Consider the following 14708-nt stretch of genomic DNA (forward strand, 5'->3'; position numbering starts at 1 on the left):
CAACCCTCCATTACTGACCCTTCCCCATCCATGAGGCTGGAAGTGAAGTACTCCAAGGCCCAAGGTGACAACCAAGACATGAGATGGAAGGAGCTTGGCCCCCAAATCTCTGTTTAAAAAGCCACAAAGAGCTGTCCAACCTACATGCCCACACTGAACTATTGTATGGGTAAGAGCAATTTTTTAAATTATGTTAGGGTACTTAAAATTAGGGATTTTTGGTTATAGAAGTGAACCTACCTTAATTAATACAGATATCTTCAGTTACTGGGAGACAAATTAAGTAAATTATAGAGGGTGCCACCCCAACATGTTCTGATGAACCAAGACATCATTTTATATACTTTCCTTTACCATAAAAATTTGTGGTACAAAACAAATGTTACTGGCAAGCACAAATATAGAAGACAGAAGTCTCATTGCTCTGAGTGAAAACCCTGGTGTGGGGCCCATGCCATCCTGCACTCCTAGGAGATGTGAGCTATGATTCTGCTAATTCTTGGAAGTACCACCTATCTGAGAATTCTCTGTCTTGACCAAGCACTGTGGAGCAGTGACAAGAGCCCTGGACCATGCAGTGAAGACCTGGGCTCCAGGCTTTTTGAGGATGTTAACACATAGTGGAACTGTTAACATGGCATGTTTTCTCATGTACCTGAGGGGGTTGAGTCAGATTACAAACTGGTAGCTGGGGAGAAAGTGCAGCCTGCAGGTGTGTGTTACTTGGCTTGCAAGGTAACATTATAATTTTTTAAAATTAGTTCCCAACAGTTAAAAATTAGGATTTTTGCATTAAAAGATCTGACAGCTCTTGAAAAGTCTGGCAACTCTAGGCTTGTGTTCCCTCAGGGCAACAATTGACTTTCCTCTTCAGACATGACTTACACTCTCTAGTTTACATAAATCCTACCCCTTCCCTCAGATCATCTGTTCATTTATATTACCTGCCTGGATAGTCCTTATTGGCACTTGAGTTTGAGACCCTGAGTCTAAATGATTGTACTGGTCTGGTCAGATGAACAAGGTAATATCACCTTGTTACATAGTCTATTGCCGCATAACAAATTGCCTCAACACACAGTGACTTGAAACAACTGCTATTTTATGATATCTTGTGATTCAGGACTTCAACAGGGCTTGGATGGACATGTCTCCTGTTTTGTATGATGTCAGCAGAAGTTACTGATTGCTATTCAGATGGTGAATGAGCTGGTATAGAGAGACCAGACTGACTCCACTCAAACATCTAGTGCCTTGGCACGGACGGCTGGTAGTCTAGGCTTTCCTGGGTCTGTCACCTGGAGCACCTTTATGTAGTTTCCCCAGCACAGCATAGGATCAAGGTAGTAGCACTCATGTGATGGCTCAGGGATCCCAGGATGAGTATTCCAGGAGTCCCAGGCAGAAGCCATAACACCTCTTGAGACCTAGTTACTTCTGCCACCTTCTATTGGTCAAGCAAGTCACTAAGGCAAGCCTGGTCATGAGGATGGGAATTAAACTCAATTGAAAGAATAGAAAAGAGTTTACAGCAACTTAATCTACATGTTTATTATTAAAATTCTGCTCTCCTAAATTAGAAATACTGATTAGGCCAAATAAATGTATCTTATAATAATTCACTGTATTTCATAAACATGATACCCCTGACCCCTAAAACAGAAAGAAGGTTTGTATAGGAGGTACTGTGCCCACTTCCCTGTTGGATGTTACTCATGGCATGCAATATCACACAGAACACTTTAGAATATAAGGAATTGAACTTCAAGCTTTTGTAAGAAAAAAAGAGAGAAGAAATTATTGATTCACTCCAGTAAAAGTAATACATAGGTGAATATGAAAGAGAGTATAAATGTGTTTTTTGGTAATTCTTCTCTTCTCCTATCTGATTTTAAACACAACCACATAAACCATTAATTATAAAAGTGAGTCAATGCCTTATAATGCATAAAAATGTAATTTATATGATAAAAATTGCACGGAGGAGGGAGGGAATTGTGCTTTATTTGAAGCAAAGTTTCTGTATACTATTAAAATTAAGTTAGCATTTATTGAAATTAGATTCTTTTAGGTTAAGATGCTAATTGCAATCCCCAGGGCAACCACTAAGAAAAATAACTTAAGCTATACTGTAAAAGAAAAAACACAGGAAGTAAACTGGTAAATAGAAAATATAGGTTTAACACAAAACAAGTTATTAATGGAGAAATGGAAGAACAAAAAAGACATGAGACATACAGAAAACAAGTAATTAAGTGGCAGATGTAACTCCTGCCTTATAAGTAATTACATTAAATATAAATGGATTAAACATTCCAATCAAAAGGTAGAGAGATTAACAGAGTGGATTAAAAAATATGATCCAACTATATATTGTCTACAAGAGACACACTTTCGATTCAAAGACACAATTAGGTTGAAAGTAAAAGAGTGAAAAATAAATGCTTGTCTCATGTATCCAAAAAGGCTCATGTAGATCTTACACCAACCTCAGCTAGATCTAGGAGTTCAAATGATGTGGTCAGGACTCAGTCTCACTCATTTAAGCTTCCTTCTGTGTAAACTTCACTTCTGGGTGATTCAGCCTTTCCTGGTAGCCCCTCAGAAAATTCAAGCCTAGCAGCTCCAGTGGAAAGTGAACTTCTCTTTCTCTACTGTAACAGCAAACTTCCTGGTTTGAGTTTCACTGGCCTGCTTGTGTCAAAAGTCCACACCTAGGCCAGTTTCCATGACCAAGCATGAGTCATGTGCCCTTACCTGGATTCAGAGGCAGTCTGGCTTAGCCTCTCCAGAACAATATACCTGAGAGTAGGTAAGGGGTGCTTCAACAATGAAGGCCAGGGGCCTATAACCAGAATAAGGGAGAGTGAACACTCAGCCGGCCACTGAACAGCAGGTGCCCACCACACATTCAACGGGGCAACTGGAGTTGGAGGGATGTTCTTTGACTATGGAAAAGAGCAAAGCTAAGTAAACTCTGAAGAGTTTAAACTATGTCTTTATATTCATGTCTTAATTTGTACGAAAGAGTTTCACCATTAATTTTAAAAGTCTTTTTAGTAGCCTTGATATATGGAACATACTTGAGTGGAGTTCTAAGATATTAGGAAAAGAGAAGATGGAATCCCATATTTTTAACCACCTGCTCTGCACCAGGCCCCTTTACATACTTAATCTTACTCAAGCTACGTGAAACTCTCCTAACTAGATGGAATTCTCAGCCTTTTGGAGATGAGAAAACTGGGGCACAAGGAGATCAGTCATTTGGTCCATGTGCCCATTTGGCAAGTGGTAGAGTCTGGATTACTATCCAAGTCAACCCAGCCCCAGACCCTGGAATTCTTTTCCCTGTACTTCATTGCCTGCACCATATTGTGCAAGGTGCCTTAGCTGTGTGTCTTCCTACATGTTCCATGTTCAAGTGAGAACTAGGAAGAAGCCACAGACATGCCCAGGGTAGAGTTTGGATTCACTGCACATCTGGGTTTGAACATTAGGATGAAAGCTAAATCAGCAGGATTGAAGATCGAGTACCAGTGAAGCACAAAGTCAGGATTTCTCGGCTTTCACTTTACTGGAAAATCATTTCACCATCAGTGTCGGGTTTTTGGTGGTTTGTATAACTTGTATGTTCATATTCTGCCTGCCCAGGCAACTCTGAAGGAAGGCATTGTCAGCAGTTTGCAAGATGGTCTCCTCATGGCATGGCTCGTGATTCTTGCTTTTATTTGTGTCTTGGATCCAGTCCATATCACATCAAATTTTCAGTCTTTGGCTTCAACTAGTTATCACGGATGAGTTGTGATGGAAACTGGAATTGTCACAGTTACTTTTTCTTTCTCTTTTCATCCTCCTGCCTCCTCTTTGGCAGAGGTGGATAACCAATGTTGAAATCAGATAGTTCTCTTCATCCAGATCTTTCTTTGAAAATGGATTAAGGCAGCAATTCCTATAATATGTTCTGCCGAGCACAGTTACCAAAAATCTCAGCCATAAAAAAGTAGGGTGCTACCATCAGGTTATGGGGGAGCTGTATGTCAGGCAGACCAAAAGAAAAAGCATCCACTATATTCCCTATGAATTTATAAAGTATTGCAATAGATCTTTTCTAAAATTATTTGGCCAGCCGTTCAAGGACAGCAATAGTCTGAATGTAAAATATAGCACTTTCATTTATCAGGAATAGAAAACTAGTCCTCACCCATGGCTAGTGAAAACTGAAAATTAGAAACTTGGCTTTATAGGAGACATGAAACCTCTCTCACTCGTTTCCATTCCATGCCACTTCTTTTCTATGAAATGAAAGGTTATTTTGCTAGCAGAAGACTGTTATTGTTGCTGAATTTGCTAAGAAAATTGGGCAATTTATCAGTGAAGATGGCAACAGCAAATATACAGGGTTGCCAGAGGCATTATTTTGCCATCCTCAGCAGCATTAACAAGTTAAAAAATAATTCTAGGTTTCAGGATGGCAATAATGAATTTTCATCCCCTAGACAGAAAGGTAGATGGTGGCTGTGTTTTCCCCTGAGCATGTCCTGGTGGACACCAGAGTTTTCTAGAAAAAATGCGATGATGTCAGATTCTTATTAGCATTCGTGATGGGTTGTTTGAAAAAATCTCTGAACCTTACACTACAAATCTCCCTGGATGATTTGGGACTAAGAGTCAGGATTAAGTGACTATTTTCTCTATCCTTGCTGGATTAGATTTTCCTTATCGGTATTTCGTGTAGGTTTTTGGCTTTGAATAATGTTCTTGTTTTGTAAACCACCAGGAAATGGTGTCATGATTGGGAGCAAATTGGATGCTATTGCATTGATATGGTGAACACTATTTGGAGGGGATAAGTGAGTCTGGCTGGTGATAATGTTGAACACCAAAGCTATCATTATTGACCATTTTATAGGAACAGGTTCTTTTTAGGGCTGTGTGCTTACATATTTCATAAACAATGTGCTTGAGAAATGTCCAGCAAGGTACAAGGAATAGAATAAGAATGAATGCTGAGTTAAGACAGATAGCCCAGTTTGAAAGTCCTGTTATGAAAAACAGGCAATATAGACACAGGCAGAATACTATGTCAGCTAGGTGGATGAAACACAAAGCAGCCTCCTCAGAAGAAGAGCTGGGTCCATAGTCCCCTCTGTAAATATTTAGTTAGTGCTTGGTGACAGCAATAAATTGTTGGGAAAGGTAGAAAGAGGTGTGGCCATGGAAATGGGCCGGAGTTCAAGTAAGAAGACAAAAAGAAGGAAAACCAGCAGTTTTCTTACGCCGGAGCACCGAGATGGCATGCCAAATCTACCACTGGGCAGTCCAGACCTGCCAGTTATGGTGGGCAATTTTCTTGGGAGAGAATCTTGGACTGAATGTAGGTTTGTTTATTTAGGTGGAAGAGCCATATTGGTCAACAATTAGCAGCTCTATACTGAGAGGAGAGAGAGTGTTCTTCTTCTTGGAACATCTATGTAGGTGAACAACTTGCTAGAGTTTACTTTGTAGGCAAAGGGAATTATAGGTGAATTTGGAGAGTATGGGGAAGCTCTATTATCAGGAGTTCCTTTGTGCTTCTCCATTGCACCACGATCCACTAAATATAGTAAGTCTCTAAGGTGGCTCTCAGTGACCCTTTCCTCTGGTTATTTATGTCCTGTGTGGTCCCCACCCTCACCGAATAGGGATGGCTTGTATAACTGATAAAACATTGCATGAATGATAGAGTGTGACTTTTTAGGTTAGGTCAGAAAAGACATTGTGGCTTCCATCTTGCTCTCCTGGATCATTTGTTCTGGGGGTAGCCAGTTGCCACGTTGTGAGGACATCAAAGCAACCCTTTAGAGAGGCCCATGTGGTGAGGTACTGAGGCCTCCTACCAATAGCCATGTAAGTGTACCATCTTGGAAGTGGATCCTCCATATCCAGTATAGCTTTTGGATGACTGCAACCCCAGCCAACGTCATAACAGTAAACTTATGGAACACTCTGAGTCAGAGCTCCTCAGCTAAGCCAATTCCAAATTCCCGACCCACAGGAGCTGTGAGATAATTTTTGTTTGCTTGTTTTAAGCCACTGAATTTTAGGGTAATTTTCTATGTAGAAAGAGCTAACTAATACAACTGACTGTAATTCTTGATTTGGGATTTGCTTCTATAATTGTAATTTAGAAGTATTTCAGGGACTTCCCTGGCGGTCCAGTGGTTAAGACTCTGTGCCCCCAATGGGGGCACAGGTTTGATCCCTGGTAGGGGAACTAAGATCCCACATGCCGTGAAGACAAAAAAAAAAAGCATTTCAAACTTTTATATGAAAATATAATAGAAAAAGCAACATAAATTTAGGTATAAATGGGGTAAAATTCCATCTCCTAATATATTATCCTACACAATAAGAACTAGATAAAACAGTATCCTATGTGTGCAATTTCATCTGAAGGTCTAAAGCTATATCACATATAAGGCCTAATAGGACATTGTATAGACTTTGGCTCTGGGTGAGATGGAAAAGCCATTGGAGGGTCTTGAGCAGAGGAGAGACATACCTAATTGATGTGTCCAGAAGACAGTGTATGTCCCCAGACTACTGTGTATCCAAGTGCGTGCCAGGGAATCTCTGCCTCTGCCCTCAAGGGATTTCCAGGCTCATTTACATTCAACCCCAGCAGGAAAACTATTACTCCTCCTTTCCCTTTGGGCTGTGCCTTAGAGTTTATCATCAAATAGGTAAAGAAAACTAGGGGGAGTATCAGAGCATTCTGCTTACTGGCAAATGTTCAGAAAAGCTATAACCATTCTGTTTCTTGGCTCTGAGACTGCCTAACTTAGGCCTGAAGACCCATTAGAAATGTTACAGCATTATAGGCTCTCAGAAGGTTTAGGACTGTATCAGTCAGTTATGCCATGGCAACAAACAACCCCCAGAGCTCAGTGCTTAAAACAATAAAGTTTCATTCCTGCTCATGCTACGTGTCCAGTTCGTGGTGGAGGAGTCTCTGCTTATCATAATCACTCCGGTTCCCTAGCTGACGGAGGTTCTACCATCCTGTGACACCACTAACATGAGGCTTCTGGTCTGTTGCAGCAGAGAAAAGAGGACTAAGAGTGGCACAAGGCATTTCTCCTTACATATCATTGGCCCAAACGAGTCACATGGCAACACCATCTTCCAGGAGGTGAGAAAGTGTTATTGTACACATACCTGGAAGTAGAAGAGAACAGAATATTGACAAGTGTCAGTAATGCCTACAAGAAGGAAGCTTATTTTTTTCTTCTTCATAATTTAATGAGAAGAGTAAGAAGAAAGTCAGGATCACAGTTTGATTCCCTGAGATCTTTGTCTCTCAATGAGATAGAAATAAAGTGAGGCAAGTCCATCTAGGTTTACCTTATTCTCAGTGAATTAACACTTATTCACTAAGGACCTATAGATATACAAGGTACTGTGCTGGGTGCTGTAGAAGAGGTACAAAGTCAATTAGGTATGGTCCTTCCCTTAAAGGAAGCAGATGGCCTCTCCATTTTAACACAATTATGAGAGTAAATTGCTTGGAATAATCATCATTTAATATGTTCCAGAGATAAATACACTTTTCAATGTCCTGCTATCTTTTTTCCCCCAGTAGATGGGAATGAGTGATAATTCAGTTAACTGTCAGTTCTGATCTCTTCTCTGAATTCATTTCCATGATCAGGGATAGCAACATGGTACAGGATTCTGGGACACGCCACACCTTGATTAGACATGGAATGTTGTCTTCAACCAAGGCTGCCGGATAAAGTACAGGATGCCTAGTTAAATTAGAGTTTCATATTAACAGATAATGATTTGTAGTCTAAGAATGTCTCATGCAATATTTGGGACATACCTCTACTAAAAAGTTTTTTGTTGCTTATCTGAAATTCAAGGGTAACTAACTAGGCGTCATGAATTTCTCATTTGCTAAATCTGGCAACCCTATCTTAAAAATCCCTCATCACCATGGAAGCACCAACCCCCTTTAATCTCATTCTGTACCACTCCCCCTGGCACCACCACACCACTGTGCCACACCAGACACACTGACCTCATTTCTGTTCCTTTAACACTCCTAGTATGAGTCGACCTCAGGGCCTTTGCATGTGTTTACCTCTGCATGATTCCTTCAGAGGCTGACTCCTCTCCTTTCTGCTCAGTTCAAATGCCACCACCTCAGAGAGACCTCTCTGATCAGATGATGTAAAGCCTGAACCTCTTGCCCTGCCTTCATACTCTCTAACACATCGCTGTATTTATAGCAGTTGCCATCTCTGCAATTATCCTAGTTTCATTGTGTGTATGTCTCTCTTCCCTATAATGTAACCTCCGTGGGAGCAGGAGCTATGTCTGTCCTGTTCTTCACTATATCCTGCCACTCACAACAGGGCAATAAGCATGGATTGTAGGTGAGCAATAAGCATTTGGTTTTCTCAAGGCTCCTGTCTGCTAGTTTGTTTCTATACCCGGGGCAGGGGGCGGGGGGCATAAAGAAAGGGGGATTAAACAACCAAATGATGTAACTTATGATAGGGGTAAATGTGGTAAAAAAAAAAAAAAGTGGAACAATGGACTGAAGACTAACTAGGATGCCAAGTGAGATGGGCTCTACTTTCATTCAAGTGATTAGGAAAAACATCTCTGAAGAGGTGGTGTGAGCTGAGTTCTATATATGAAAAGGAAGGAGCAACCCAAGGGAAGAACATTCAGAGCATGGCGGTAATTGGAGAGTTCCTGAGGCAAGAATAGCCTTGGCTTGTTTGAGGAGTAGACAGTGGACCAGCATGGCTGGAATGGCATCAGCCAGAAAGCAGCCAGTGAGGGAGGTGGGATATGTCCCTCCGAGAAGATCACTTTGGTAGCTGAGATGAAAACGGACTGTAGAGAAAAAAGTACAGAGACATGGAGACCAGATAGGAGGCCAGCGCAGTTGTCCAGGCAAGAGAAGACGATGTGTTGGTCTAGGTTTTAGCATTGGCAAGGGAAAGAGAAGGGGACAGATTTAAGAAACAATTGTGAGACTTCATCATCATAAATTGCTCAATTAATTAATGGAAGAATGCACGAGTGAGTGGAAGGGTAGATAGATAGTGGATGGATATTGGATGGATGGATGGATGGTAGAAATACTGATTAAAAGCCCAGGCTCTGAATTCCGACCAATTGCCTTTTGAGTCTGATACATTACTAGCAGGGCAACCTTGAAGAAGTAGCTCAACTTTAAGAAGCCTCACTTTCTTTATCTTAAAAAAAGGGAATAGTAATACATGCATTTTCAGAAACATATAAGGCATAAAAGTGATCATGTCTACTGATTCATTATGCCAGTGCCAGAACACAGTTGTTATTGTTATTTACCTCTAGTATCTTGCGTATCAGTTTGGAACAATCAAGTCGTCTTTTCATCACTCTCACCACCACTTAGTTTCACGTTGTTCAGACTCCCAGCCTGCACCAAAACCCAGCACAAACAGAAACATTTACATCAAATGTTTAAAGATTTTTTTTTAACGAAAGGGAGAAACGACGCAGTGTAGGAAGGGCTATAAACTATTCGGTATTTCAATTTTTTTATTCACAATCCGGAATTCCCTTTGATGGTTTTTTTAATATAGGGAGGGCTCTTGTGAGTATGTGTGAATAATTAAACTTTTCTGAGTTCGAACATGAGTTGGAATAAGCTCATTTAACTGTCAATGAGGTGAGGCAAAGGAAAGCCCGATGGACATCTTTTTTACAATAAATAATTTTGTGGGATTTTAAAAAATTATTCCTCTCTTCTCAAACAGTCTGAGAAAGTAAGGCTTTGGAAGAGTCCTCACCGCACTAGCCTATCTTTTGTGTTATTTTGATAAACCTTGATTAAAGGAGAAAGAGTAGAAGGAGGACTGAGACAACGGTGGTGATGATGTCATTGTTAGAGCGTTTACTATACACACACGTGAAGAGCTCATACTCACTCCGTCCTGTGGTGCTCCCAGCGACCTGGGAAGCAGGTAGTATTACTCTTCCCATTGCGTGGATGCATCAGCTGAGGATTTCAAAGGATACATGAGATGCCCACCTAGCAAAGCAGAGATTCACACTCAGGCCCATCTGATTCCAGTGCAGGAGCTCTTAGCTCTGCTCCTAGACTCCTACTTGATTGGCTGCTTGGCAGAGTCATTTCTCAGCATTATTTACTGTGTTTATTCATTCTCCTCCTCCTCGTGGGCTCACAGCTATTGACTTCTGTGCGTGATTGTGCCCTTGGCCTCAAGCAGTTTTGCAATTTCTTCCCCAATTTTCAAGTGAACTTTATCAGCCTTTTGCTTAGTGAAGCTTGTCTTTGTTCTTTGGGCAATAATAGATGATTCAGTAAATGTCAGGTCACAGAACAGGAGCGATGGGAGGGCGACCTTTATTAGATTAAATATGTTTTTCCCACCCAGTGCTCTGTGACATCGTGGAATTGCTATCAGAGAGCAGACAGCAGGGAATAAGCAGTATGTAGCCAAGAACTTCCCAAACTTTTATCAGTAATTACTTTTCTTGATATAGTTATAATTACTGATAATGACAATTTCCTATAAATTGTAACAGTTAATATCTCAATGCAATTCAGATATTATGTATTCAGTTTGCTTAAAAGCTCCTCACCGTGATGACTTGACTCTCAAATGCTGCCATCGGAATTGCCATTCCACCTCCAAACGAAACCTAATTCCTATCTAAAACCCCATCAACCCCCTTTTGGATGAAAGATGGTCAGGAATGTGTGGACATATGACGATGGCTCCAGCAGTGGGGTTCCAGGCTCTTTGATCTACATGACCCAATTCCTGCCTACTTCCTTCCACTCTCTCCCTTGTTCAGCTTTCTCTAACTATGGTGCCATTCTTTTTGTTCTTCAACTGTACCAAACTTGTTCCCACCTCAAGGCCTTTGTACCTCCCGTCGTCCCCTCTGCCTAGAATGTTGTTTCTGAAGACCTGTGTCTGGCCAGCTCCTTTTCATCACTCATGTCTCAGCCTGGAAAGGGCTACCTAAGATATCTTATCCACCTAGGTAATCCTTTTTCCTCTCTGTCTCTCTTAAATTTACTTTTCAACGGGGCAAAATCCTGTCTTGTTTCTGCTCTCCCCTGCATTCAACACAAATCTTTTGCATCTCCTCTGATTCCCTTGGAGCCGCCAGTCGCTTGGTTCACACCATGCCCTACTGAGCCCACTCAAGTCCGCTTGGTTCTGCCTTCTGCAGAAGACCAACCAGTCCCATGCCCAGCATTTCTGCCACTTCCCAATGTGAAAGGAGCACATGGTGCAGAGCATGGGACCTGGCTTCCCGAGAAACCATCAAAAGGCAGCCCACCTGAAGGACTAGATGTCCAGCAGAGCTGACTCTCCATGGGAGCAACTACAACCAATAAGAAATAGGAAATGAATGAGGCAGGGGAGTCAGCAGATAGATCACCTCTCCTTTCTTGCCCCTGGGAACTACTCTCCTTGCTGCCACCTGGAGAATTCTGTATGGCAAGTGGATGCATCTGCCGAGCAACTAGCCTTGCCTCTCCACAGCTTGTCATTAAGTAAAAGTCAACACGATAACACATCATTTACATTCCTACTCAGCTCGCTTCCTTTCCCTCATTCTCACTGCCCTGGGCTTGCACTTTGAAAATGAAGCTTTCGTATTTTAATCTCTGCCACAGGCTCTGTTTTCTGGACGATCCAGGCCGAGACAATCCCCAGTACTGGGAACACTTCCTGGTACTCACAAAGCACTCAGTCAATATAGAGATGAGATGGATGGATGGATGGAAGGACGAACGAATGGACGGATGGACAGATGGACGGATGGATGGCAGTTTCAGGCACTTGAGGGCCAATCAGATGGATGAAAAATTTTAAAGGCCACTCTTTTTGTCTCTCTCCATAGGACAACCCATTCTTTTTTTTTTTTTAAATTAATTAATTTATTTACTTATTTTTGGCTGTGTTGGGTCTTCGTTTCTGTGCGTGGGCTTTCTCTAGTTGCGGCGAGCGGGGGCCACTCCTCATCGCGGTGCGCGGGCCTCTCACTGTCGCGGCCTCTCCCGTTGCGGAGCACAGGCTCCAGACGCGCAGGCTCAGTACTTGTGGGTCACGGGCCCAGCCACTCCGTGGCATGTGGGATCTTCCCAGACCAGGGCTCGAACCCACGTCCCCTGCATTGGCAGGCAGACTCTCAACCACTGCACCACCAGGGAAGCCCCAACCCATTCTTAAATATGCCACAAGCTCAACATATCCAAAACTAAAATGACCATCCTTTTCCTTAGCATTTTACCTTCTTACTCTTTCTTCCCAAGCCATAGATACTTTCTCACTCATCCTCATCCAATCTGCCAGCACATCTTACCCACTTTATTATTTCCCATGTGTCGTGAGGCTCCATCCGTCCGTACCTTGTGCTCCACAGCTACTGCCCTGGCTCAGGCCTCTGTAGTATCTCACATGACCGGTACCCCAGGAACCCAGCTGGCCTCCCTGCCACATTCAGGCTCAGCCATGGTCAGAATGTATCTTGACTTTGGTTCTCATGAAAGCAGAGCCTGAGGCAAGGGCTTGGTTACAGGTGGTTGATTGGGAGGAGATCCTAGAAAACAGGAGTGGAGAAGCAGGGAAAAGAACCGGGTAAGAAGGAAAATCCAATCAATATAGGGTATACTGTCAAGGTTGCTGCTTTGGAGGTCCACTGGGACCTCTGGGGAAGCATGCAGAATGCCTCTGACAATTGCCCACCTGAAGGATGGGCAGTTGGAGCATTTATCCACCAGCCTCCACTCCGTGGGCTCAGGTTTGCCCTTGATGGCATTAAGTGCCCTACTCTTCCAGACCTGTGTTCAGGCCACGTAGGCCCCTGCGGTGGTGGAAGAGGCCTTGGGATAGAAAGTTAAAAGGACACACAGGCCATAGGTGAGTCTGAGCTTCTGAGAAACTGTCCACTGCAGCTACAGATGAAATCAGAAGCAAACTGAGGGACGTGTGTGACACAGAGCACCAGAGCTGTCTCCGACAGGTGATCTCTGAAAGGCACATGCAACTATGTTTCCCAGTGGTTAAGGCTCCCTGATGTCTCCCCTGAGCCTGGAGAGAAACGTCCTGCTTTCTTGATGGAGCTGATAAGATCTTCTATCATCCAACCCAGCCTCTGCTGCAGCCTCCTTTGTGGCCACTCCCTGCTCCTGGTTTGCTTTCCATAACATTCACGGTTCTCACCTCATGATTTTTCCTGTGCTGTTCCCTCTGCCTGGAATTCCCTTCCCATTTGCATTCCTTTTCTAGACTACTTTTCAGGATTTCTTTCCTGACAATCCCAGGCAGAGTTAGACACCCTGTACATATTTCTAGCATTGCCCCTACTGCATTTTTTTATAATTATCTCCAGTTCGGGAGATATCATTGTTAGAGCGTTCCCTTCCCCTCCCCCACCACTTAGATGGTGAGCTCATAGAGAGCAGTGGCAGGGTCCTCTTCATCTTGGTTTCCCCAATTCCCAGAGGAGATCTGGGACATAGGGGCTGTTGCTGAATAGATGGCTGGTTGGACAGAGGCACAAAAGCCTGGGGCTTTATTTTATTATTATTATTATCATTATTTGGCCATGCCATGTTGCTTGCGGGATTTTAGTTCCCCAACCAGGGATTGCATCCGGGCTCCAACTGTGAAAGCACTGAGTTCTAACCACTGAAAAGCCAGGGAATTCCAAGGGGGGTGGGCTTTATTTTAGATTTATTCAGCAGAAAGCGATGATGGCTACTTAGAAAGGATTGTGTCTTCAAGGAGAAGCAGAGCCCACATGATGAAGGACATCTTGATTTGATATCTCACTAGATCCCCATCCAAATAGTCTGGACCATCTGTTCGCCATTGTTTAAGGACACATAAACCATTTTTCCAGGTGTCCATCAAGAAGTTGACAGCTCTGACAGTAAATTCAATTCAACAAACATTTACTGGACACTTGAAGAGCTGAGTCACTGCTTTAGACACAAGATAAGAAGATGAGATAAAAATAACTGGCACGCCCGAGGGCATCTCTGTGACCAGCGCTGGGGAGCCACACACAAGGACAGAAGCAGGCGAGTCAAGATGAGACTATCCAGGCAGCCAGCCTTCGCATGTCACAGAGAGTATCTACCCTCTGTGCTCACAGGCAGGTACCCACCGTGGGGCAAGGGCAGCCAACTAAGCCATTCACCTGTAATCTGGAAAGGAGACCATTACAGGTAGGGCAGGTCCTACACCACAGGCAGGTGGCTACAGCCCACAGCAGTGTTTTACTGAGCCCCTGGCACGTGCTGCCACTGTGCTCACAGAGGCACCATCCCTGCCCTCAGTTCCTTTAGCTCTAGCAGGGGAGATAGATAGGCATCCAGGCACACAAGGGCAGGGTGGTGTCATGACCACAGTAATATAAGGCATACTATGTACAGAGGTTGCACAGATGTGCAAGGGATAAGGGACGCTCTAGGAGGATTTTACGTTGACAAAATATTCTAGGATGAATGAATGTGCACTTGGTCACTTGCCTTTCCATCCTGTATGTATTTCCTGTCTTTTATTCTATAAACACAGCTTTACTTCCTTTTCTTTTCTCTTCTCTTCTTTTCTTTTCTTTTCTTTTTAATCCAGTTAAGTAAGCCTGTAATGACTAGGTCAATCTCAAATGTTTAA

Source organism: Delphinus delphis, chromosome 1 (genome assembly GCF_949987515.2).
Source record: "Delphinus delphis chromosome 1, mDelDel1.2, whole genome shotgun sequence".
NCBI lineage: Eukaryota > Metazoa > Chordata > Mammalia > Artiodactyla > Delphinidae > Delphinus > Delphinus delphis.